The sequence below is a fragment of the Garra rufa genome, chromosome 17, assembly GCF_049309525.1.
Source record: "Garra rufa chromosome 17, GarRuf1.0, whole genome shotgun sequence".
NCBI classification, from domain to species: Eukaryota; Metazoa; Chordata; class Actinopteri; order Cypriniformes; family Cyprinidae; genus Garra; species Garra rufa.
In genome coordinates this window covers 3311936-3322383 of record NC_133377.1, presented here as the reverse complement: position 1 = coordinate 3322383, position 10448 = coordinate 3311936, and positions in this window count along the sequence as shown.

Here is a 10448-nt window from a genome sequence, read left to right as displayed (position 1 = left end):
ATAACTCTGCTTTATTGTGTTGACAAAAGTCTGTTTTCAGTTCGACTCTGAAAACAACTTTTTGACATTTTCTTTTCCCCCGGGTGCCATAATCCAAACTCGTATCAACTGAAGAACCATCTCTCTTTTTTTTTTTTTTTTTGCATTAGATAGGGTAGTTTTTCATTTTAGAGTACTTTTTCCTTTACAGTGCCAGACTGTGTTCTACAGAACACATCCGGACTCTTCTCAGGTCCGTATTATCTGATCGGGTCCAGACTGAATTTCACCATTTTGTCAGCACGTAAGTTTTTCCTGCCAGCTCTTCTTTCAGTTCACCTTGCTGGGTCGTCCTTGGACTGACTGCTAAAGCGTCATGTAGTGCGTCTCCTGGCAGTTTCAGAAGTAGGTTGGACCCATTTTCACACTAGGAGCTGCTAGATTTCACTGATTGCCGTTTTTCACCTTAATGGGAGGGAGATATAAGGATGTTGTAATAGGGAATGTAAAAGCAAGAGAATTGTAAGTAAAGAATAGTAATCATATTATATATCCATATAAAAAATTGGACAGAAATGCAAATTTTAGGTATGAAACTGATTTTATTTATTTATTTTTTAAAGAAAATGCAGGAATATTTTAAATATTTTTATCTCATTTTAAATAGTTTGTAATAATGTATTTTATAAAATATTTTTTTTGGTAACACTTTACAACAAGTTTCATTAGTTAACCACATTAGTTAACCTGAACTAAGAATGAACAAAACTACAGAATTTATTAATCTTAGTTAATTTCAGCATTTACTTATGCATTATTATAATCACAAGTTGTGTTTGTTAACATTAGTTAATGCACTGTGAACTAACCTGAACAATGAACGACTATTTTTATTAACTAACATTAACAAAGATTAGTTAATACATTAACTCATGTTAACAAATGACACCTTATTGCAAAGTTTTATTTAAAAAAATTTTTTTATTACATTAATTTATGTATTATATTTAAAAATGTCTGGGTCTGTAAGACATTTACTCTACCAGTCAAAAGTTTAAGATTTTTTCTGTTTTTTAAATAAGTCTCTTCTGCTTACCAAGCCTGCATTTATTTGATCTAAAGTACAGCAAAAACAGTAAAAAAATATTTTTACTATTTAAATATATAACTGTTTTCTATTTTAATATATATATATATATATATATATATATATATATATATATATATATATATATATATATATATGTGTGTGTGTGTGTAATTTATTCCTGATTTCAAAGCTGAATTTTTATTATCATTACTCCAGTCACATGATCCTTTAGAAATCATTCTAATAATCTCTTTTGCTGCTCAAAAAAAAATTAAAAATACTAACTTTGAATTTTTTTTGTTACAAAAGCTTTCTGTTCATCAAAGAATCCTGAAAAACATTTACTCAACTGTTTTAAATATTGATGATAATAATAATAAATGTTTGTTGAACAGCAAATCACCGTATTAGATTTTGATTTCTGAAGGATAAAAAAAATTCATTCCTGTGATCAAAGCAAAATTCCCAACAAAATTACGTCATCGTCACATCCTTCAGAGTCATTCTAATATTCTGATTTGCTGTTTAATAAACATTTTTTATTAACAGTTCAGTACATTTTTTTTAAAATAAAAACCTTTTGTAACATCATACACTAAATGTTTTTTGAGCAGCAAGTATAGTATATATATATATATATATATATATATATATATTTGAGCTCTATATGTTTCAAACTTTTACTGTTTTTGCTGTACTTTAGATCAAATAAATGCAGGCTAAGTGAGCAGAAGAGACTTCTTTAAAAAAAAAAAACATTACAAATCTCACCGAAGACTGGAGTAATGATGCTGAAAATGTAGTTTTGATCACAGGAATAAATTACATTTTAAAATATATTCAAATAAAAAAGCAGTTATTTTAAATAGTAAAAATATTTGACAATATTACTGTTTTTACTGTATTTTGGATCAAATAAATGCAGGCTTGGTGAGCAAAAGAGACTTCTTTAAAAACATTAAAAATCTTAACCTTTGTCTGGTAGAGTATAATGTTACAAAATGTTTCAGTTTTAAACAAATGCTATTAATTTGAACATTTTCTTTCTCATCAAAACATGTTCATGCAACTGTTTTCTGTATAACAGATATAAATGCCATTTTTTGGGTGAACTCTTCATTTAATAAACTGATTTTTATGAACAAAGACATCTACATAGTACATGGTACATCTAAAAACGGGGCATTACTATGATACTTTGTATTTTTAGCACTTTTTAAAAGCATTTTGATTATCTGTACATTCTGAATTACAATTTTGTCACCAACCCGTCTCTTTCATACCTGTGGGATTTACATACCTGTGATAAAAATGGAAATGCCTTGCTCTGACTTTGTTCGATATCTGAGGAAGACTCTCGAGAGATTCTCTGTCTTTGCTGGAAGGTGCCTTACGATGTCATTAACCTCACTTTAAGCAATTTGGGCCAGAGTGGCTGCGTTCCCCTGGTGTGGTCACGCGTGAGGGGTAGGGCTACTCTGATACCAGATGAAACAGGAAGGCTATTTTCAGTGTTTGTGATGGATGTGGTGTTCAAGGCATGGAAGCATTCTTTCTCTCTTTCTCACATACACACCATTCCTGATCTCTCCTCCTCATTTTCTCTTCTTAACGCACTGTGTGCTCTTGTGTCTCTTTTGCAGCAAGAAAGCCGAAGTGGGAGAGCTGAAGGTGACCTGTGGCTGGGCCGGGGGCTGCAACACAGGACATGGGAGCTGCCTCTCACTCCCGCTCGTGTCTTGTGTTGCAGCCAGTGGAACTGCTGCACTGTCCACATCAGAGACGGAACATTACACCATCTTACAATGGCTGCCTGTGAAATCATCTCTCTTCTCATCTTCTTCTGAAAGGAAAACACAGAGCTGATAATGATGTGTAAGTTTCTGAATAAAAAACATAAAAGCTTTTAGAATTATTATGATAAGTGCAAATGAATAGCAGTAAGTACGTGTTTGTAATTGGGTAAGTGATGTAACACTCATTTTTTGTGAGTGGATATATATTCATTTATTCAAAGAAACATTAAAAATGCAATGTGTAACTTGAAAAGTTGTAATAATAGCCCAACATTTACATAGTGAAAAATACTTTGGCACAAGTTTTTATTGTTGTTTCTTAAAAAAATGTTAGTTTTAATTAGTAGTAATATTTTAAATATCACATTTTACATATCATGATATTTGATATATTTTACAGTATTGATTAAAGAAAAAAATCATATTAGTATATGATTAAAAGTTTGGGGACAGTAAGATTTTTTTCTTTGGAAAAAAATTAATACTTTTATTTATCAAGAATACATTAAATTAATCAAAAGTAGTTTTAAAAAAAGATCTCTGTTTGAAATATATTGTTCTTCTATTAATCAAACAATCCTGATGAAAGTACCAAGGTTTCGATAAAAAAAATTGGATTGATTGATTTATACAACAGTTTTTTTCTGGTTCTCAAATCTTAGTGGCTGAGAGGAGAGCGAAATTCTAGTGATATCAGAACTCCAACCATTTCAATGTTGGAGAATGTATTTGTTAGACTTCAAATATGTATTTCCAAACTTGTGCCGTCATACTGTTGTATAAATGCAATATCACACTCGTAGCCATGCGATACACAGCCATATCGCACAGCTACTTGTGTGATATTGCTCATTATATTATAAAATATAAATGTTTCTTCAGCATATTAGACTGATTTCTAAAGGATCACTTCATACTGAAAACTATTTACAGCCACAAGAAAACCATGTCAAATACTAATGATTAAAAAAACCAAACAAACAACTTTTTAAACTTTTTTAATGATGTATTTAAACAAGCCCTAACTAATTCCTTTTTATCATTTTATACACTTTTATTTGTCCCAAGTGGAATTGGCAATTTTGTCCCTTGTTGTAAGTGCAAACATTTCAGAGAGACAGAGTGAGACCATGTCAATACTGATGCGACCTGTGTTTAGTTTAGAAAAGCGTAAAAATGCACACTCTGGCTGTCTGGTGTTTTATTAATGGTCTTTTATCTCCTTTTATCTAAATATTCGGATCATGTTGCCACTCTGCCAACTGAGACCCGCCAGAGCTGAAGAAAGGCAAGCGGCACTGCCCATTTAAACTTGTGAAATGAAGTAGTTTTCTGTCAGGGTTGTCACTTGATTGGAATTTAAATCCAACAGTAGCTCAAAGAGAATTGTTTGTGTCAAACGCATTGTGATGGGCTGCATTCTGAATGCAGCATGATAGGACTGACTGTGCTTTTATGTGGGAAAGGACAAAACTGCATTACAATGCAAACAAATCATGATTTAAGAGTGAAACCTGACAGAAAAATACATCTAAAAGCAATGCAGTTTAACCGTAGACTATGCACGCAGATATCCATGCCCGTGCGCGTCTGTGTATTTAACTGCAACGCGCACGTTGCGCAGCCTTTGGCGCAGAAGTACTTGGTTACACAAGTTTGTATAGTTAATTGTGTTGTAAATGCAGTTTTCAAGCAGTTTGTGATGCATTTTGGAAACAGGAGATGAGCGCCTGGTCTAATGCGCCACCTGGCTTGAGAAACCCGTTCTGAAAGACTTACTTTTAGTCATTATTTGGGTAGCACACATATTCTGAATGCCTTCAGCAGAATTCAAATTAGCCATTTTAATCTAGATTCATCTAGATTAATTCCAAGATTACAGTGAGATTAATCTAGATTAAAAAAATAATATATATATATATATATATATATATATATATATATTGTCATTTTGACTGCATTTATTTATCTGTCTGTCTGTCTGCATCAGGCATTGCTTGGAGAATGTAAGATATTTAACACCAGACAAACCATCAGCCACAGCCGAGACAAAAGCCACATGTGACAAGCAGTGATCTGCATATCAAAGACTTTTCTGCTCGGTGTGAATCGTGAATGTGCGGCTTTGCACCTGGCGGTTGACAGTACATTGGGTCAGAATGCTTTACTGTGACAGACCGTGTAAGTAATGGGTACATCGGTTGGTTTTGTCATGCGCATTCTGTTGATTACCCTTGCAGCATGGACTAGAAAACGCAGTGCTCTCATTGGTAGAGTCAGGTAGCTGGCTCGCTGCCATGCCCTTTAGATTTGTACTTAACCTGAGTCTGTAGCTGCATTTCATCAAACCGCGTCCAGGTGCTGGTGTGAATGCACAAAACGAAGTCTCCGCTCAGCGGATCTATAAATCAACCTCTTTATCAGCGATATTCCTTCGTATCTATTTACCCATTCAAGGTCAATATTGCATATTAAGTTAGGGGACTTTAGAAGCAGCTTTGCTTTGTCAATATGTCTCAGCTTTATTAGGTAACCTAAAAATGTTTTATAGGTGTTAGCATCTAAGCTGGTGAAATTTTTTCATGATGACTGAATCAGCCTGACTACACTGCTCTAATGAAAGTCATTTTTAAAGGGATTGTTCACCAAAAAAAATTAAATTCCATCATTACTTGATTTTATGCTGTTCCAAAACTATAAAACCTAAAAATGCTGGGTTAAATACAAACTAACGCTGGGTGAAATATGGACAAACCCAGCGACTAGGTTGTAGGTTGTAAATGTTTAACCCAACCTTGGATAGTTTTATTTAACTCACCTATTGTTTAAAAATGACTATATGGCTGGCTTAAAATGAACCCAAAATAGGACACATCTGACACATAATTACTAGAGACATCAAAAGGGTGAACATTTATTAATAAGCAACTTAAAAAAAAAATGAAACCCTATTGTAATTGTTAGAATGGTCATGGATCAGCGATCTCCATGTAAAACATGCAGACCAAACCGTAGTAGAGACTTGAAACTTGGAGGGATGGTAGTACTCACACCGTCAACAATGTGACCAAGGCTCGCCCCAATCGGCCTGACGGGGGTGCTACAGCAATCCAAAGTACTGAATCGCTCATAACTACTAAACCGTCGGTTGCAGTCTCAAGTGTCTTATGTTGTTGGCTCACAATGGACAAAATGCATGCCTCAGATTCGATCGTGAGCCTGGCTAAATTTTCGAGTGCTTTGGATTTTTTGCAAAACCGAACTAGTCTTAGGTTTTTCGGCTGAACGGAACCAAACCAGTGCTGAGAGATTCTCTGGAGAGCAAATTTTCGACTCTTTCATATGGGTTGAAATGTTTTAAAGTGCTTGAACCCTGGTAATCGCTGCTTGTATTTATTAAATTGTCTTTTTTAATTAATTAATTTTAACTTAATAATAAATGTTTGTTTATTAAGTATATTACTAAATGTTAAATTATTAAATTTTATGTTGGGTTCATTTTAAGCAAGAATTATAGTCATTTTTAAGTAATAGTTGAGTTAAATAAAACTAACCAGAAGGGTCAAACAACCCAGTCGCTGGGTTTGTCCACATTTCATTGTTTTTAACCCAGAATTTTTAAGAGTGTACGATTTAAACAAAAGAAGATATTTTATATTTATATATAATGTCTTTTCTAAAAATGAAGATATTAAAAAATAATTAAATAAATCTTAATAGAAGTCAATAATAAACAAAATGGTTTGTTTACCAGCATAAAATTAAATATAAAATAATAAAAAAAAAAAAAATCATACAGGTTTGGAATTACATGAGGGTGTTAAGCTAGTTTCCACCATGGAATAAAAATGGGAAAAAAAGGTAATTGTGCTTTTTTTTATCACATAATTCTAACTTTATTACTCAAGTTTATATCTCACAATTTTGAGTTAAAATCTCACAATTCTGAAATTTGAGTGTATATATTTAATTTTTTTTCTTTCTTTTTTTTTGCAAATTGTAAGTTTTTATTTTTATATATATTTTTTAAATTCTGATTTTATATCTATTTTAATCGCAACTCTTAGAAAATTCCCTTTTGCGTTGCATGGCTAATTTTTGGATGATCTATTCTTTTTAGGGTAGAAACTGCTTGTTAAAGGACAGTTCACCAAAAAAATGAAAATTCTGTCATCATTTACTCACCCTTGTGAGTAAATGATGACAGAATGAAAAATGTTGGGTTAAAAATAGTCTCGCGTAGCCAGACCTTCAGACTGACGACTGAAGGTCTGGAATCCATGGTAGCTTTCATTGGCCAAGGCCCGCCTTAAGACCGTTTGATCGACATGTCAAACAACCAATCACAGTTCGTTTCGTTCAGCGTCACGTTTCGGTGCGTGGAAATGCCCCGTGCAACAAGTCAGTCATTGAAATAACCAGCATTGAAAGTTAACGAAGAAGAGGGAGAACAAGCAGTAAGTCATTAATTTGTTTGCGAACGTCTAAATGTGTATAACAACAATGGCGTCTACATAAGCACCAGTCTGCGTTTTTTTTCCCGGCGGACCGAAAATAAACGCGACACTCGCGTCTCCCGGAATTCCGGTCAAATTCAACTAATCAGATGACGACTTCGACATTCCTGAAGTGGTTCCAGTTAAGTGTACAACATGCATCAGACGTTTAGCCAACGTTCCGTGGGCATGACGTCTGAGGCTGAGACTAGGTTAAAAACAACCCAGTGCTGGGTTGTTTTGACCCAACCTTCTGGGTAGTTTTATTTAACTCAACTACTGCTTAAAAATTACTATAATTCTTGCTTAAAATGAACCCAGGTTAGAAATTGACATTTATTAATATGTTCAATAAATTAACATTTATTAATAAGTTGAATAAATAATAATTAAATAATAAAAAATAGTATTGCTGTTTAATAAATGTTCACTTTTTGATTATTGCTGATTTCTCTAGTAATTTTTATTTTATATTTTGGGTTAATTTTAGGCCATATAGTCATTTTTAAACAATAGTTGAGTTAAATAAAACTACCCAGAAGGTTGGGTTAAACATTTATCCCATTTTTTAGAGTGCATGGTCCCAGATTTACATACAGTCGCAATGAATGTGAGTGAAAAGTGAGCAGAATATTTAGATATTTTTGGCTGAACTGTTTCTTTAAGGAAATAACTGCATGTTTATAGCAGTTTAACCGCCTGGAAAACTAATAGTTTCAAATAACAGTGAGAAAGAGCGATGTGGGTTATTAAAAAGAGATCTCTACTCCATTTGTTTCTATGATAGCTACCTCTTGTCAGAGTGGTAAGACCTTCTGGTGCAGTAAAAAGACTAAAGCATGAGAGAAAATGGGAAGAATGACTGGATGTCCTTGACAAAGCGCTGAGCATTTCAGATGTGTGGGTGAGTCTCTGTTAAAGCATTCAGCTGTGACACAGTGCACAGACTGAGAGAGTTTTATTGCTACCTCTGCACGCCGAAGCCGAGCGCTTGAGTCAGCCTTTGATAACACAAACATCGCCCTGCGGTCGCCTCTGTGGGGCTTACGCCTATGATGGGAAACATAATGGCCATTGATTTAGCCAAACAGCCCGCTATTGTACGGTATAATTTTGGCACACAAATTCTGTTAGAAAACCCAGATGCTGTGAGCTTATCAAGGACGGACAAGGACTGTCTTGCTCATATCAGCAAAGCCATTAACGTGGTCACCAATACAAATAACTATAGACAGTGTCTGTGTGAGAAAATATAGAAAATAAAGGAATCAAGCAATAAAGGCTGTGTTGTTTATGTGAGGTGTAATGAAGTGACTTTGTTGTACTAAACGTTGCAAACAGGCTTTCATATCGACTGATCGTCCCAGTTGTCATCGTAAAATATTTAACACGTTCGGAGTGGAAAGACGACGGCGAGAGGTGAAATGGAGGACAGGGAAACCAGACAAGGTGACTATCTGTGCCAGTCTCTTTCAGACTGCTGACTAGATAACTCTCTCTCTCTCTCTTTCTCTCTTCTCCGTCATGGTTTATTCATTTGTCACCCCAGGGCATGGGGAAACGTACAGCTGCTAACAGCCATGTCACAAAGTAAATATGCTTAGTGGCAAAAATTATTTATTTTAATGGAGCCAAAGAAGCGGGGTGGATGTAGTTAAACTGATAGGCCAGTGGATTGTAAAATATTCTGCTCTTCTATCTAACTTTATCATTGTGCTACAGACAGGATGAATAAATGTGAATAAAAAAAGAAAATTTAAAATAAAATGGGTTTTTGATTTATGTCAGTGACTCTTCATTCAACAAAAATGTTTCCAGATTTGATTGTGTACAAATACTACATCATAACCTTCCAGAAGTGACAACAAATTGACAAATCAGATTATATGTTCTTCTTAATTTTTTTCTGCTGCTGATCTGCTACTGGAAATGACAACTAATAGATAAAAGTCTGTGTAAAGCAAAAGCAATATTACATAAGTGTTACATAAGAGTTTGTTACACCACAGAAAAATGTGTTATACCACTCAGCTAAATTTGAAAGATTAAAAACACCAAGTAAATAAATAAGGTATCGAAATCTTACTAAAATAAGCAGAGTTCTCTGATCTCAAAGGCTGGGGGCGTGTCCGCTGTCAGCGCTGAAACCACGCCCACTCACGGGAAAGCTCAGCTGCCATCGAGACAGGGCACATTTAGGCCACGCCCACACCGGGGGAAAAACAATTCAACACTCTCGATTGACTTTATATTGTGGGAAGCGGACTCCTTGTCATTTCTGACTTATAACAAAAAAAACTGAACAATGTTTAAACGCTGCTATGAGACAATGGCCTGGTTTCACAGACAGGGCTTAGACTAAGCCAGGATTAGGCCATAGATCAATTAGGACATTTAAGTAATTTTTATAAACATGCTTAGAAAAAAAAACATTACTGGTGTGCATCTTAAAACAAAAAAGGCACTGATGTATTTTTAAGATCAGTCAGTGCAAGTTTATTTCAGTTGAAACAGCTCAGACTTACATTTTAGTCTAGGAATAGGCTTAAGTCCTGTCTGTGAAACCGGGAGAATGTGTACAGACAACAAGCTAAAAAACACATAACTACGTTTTTATAAGCTGTCGACCCAAAAAATGAGTGTTTAAGGACACAAATAGTTGTAGATGTCAGAGTATTTCACGTTGGGCCATTCAGTTGGATCATTTCTCCAACAAAAGAAGGTAAGGAAAAGAAGCACTGACATAGACCAATAAAATGTAGGTTCTCGATATATCTCCTCCTTTCAGGGTGGTGAAATAATCCTTTGACATGTTTAAATAATGAATGTTTACTGGCGCTGTTAAATTTCCCTCCAGCGGGCGTAGCTCTCAGATCAATAAGACACGTTGCGCTCTACTTTTGTGTTGTTAAACACTTGATTTTTTAGGTTGATAGCTTATAAAAATGTAGTTCTGTGTTTTTTAGCTTGTTTACTGTACACCGTGTCACATAGCAGCTTTTAGGCATTGTTCTGATTTTTGTTATAAGTCAGAAATGACAAGGAGGTCAGGGTCATACAGAGGTTTTCCAAGATGGGTTACATTCG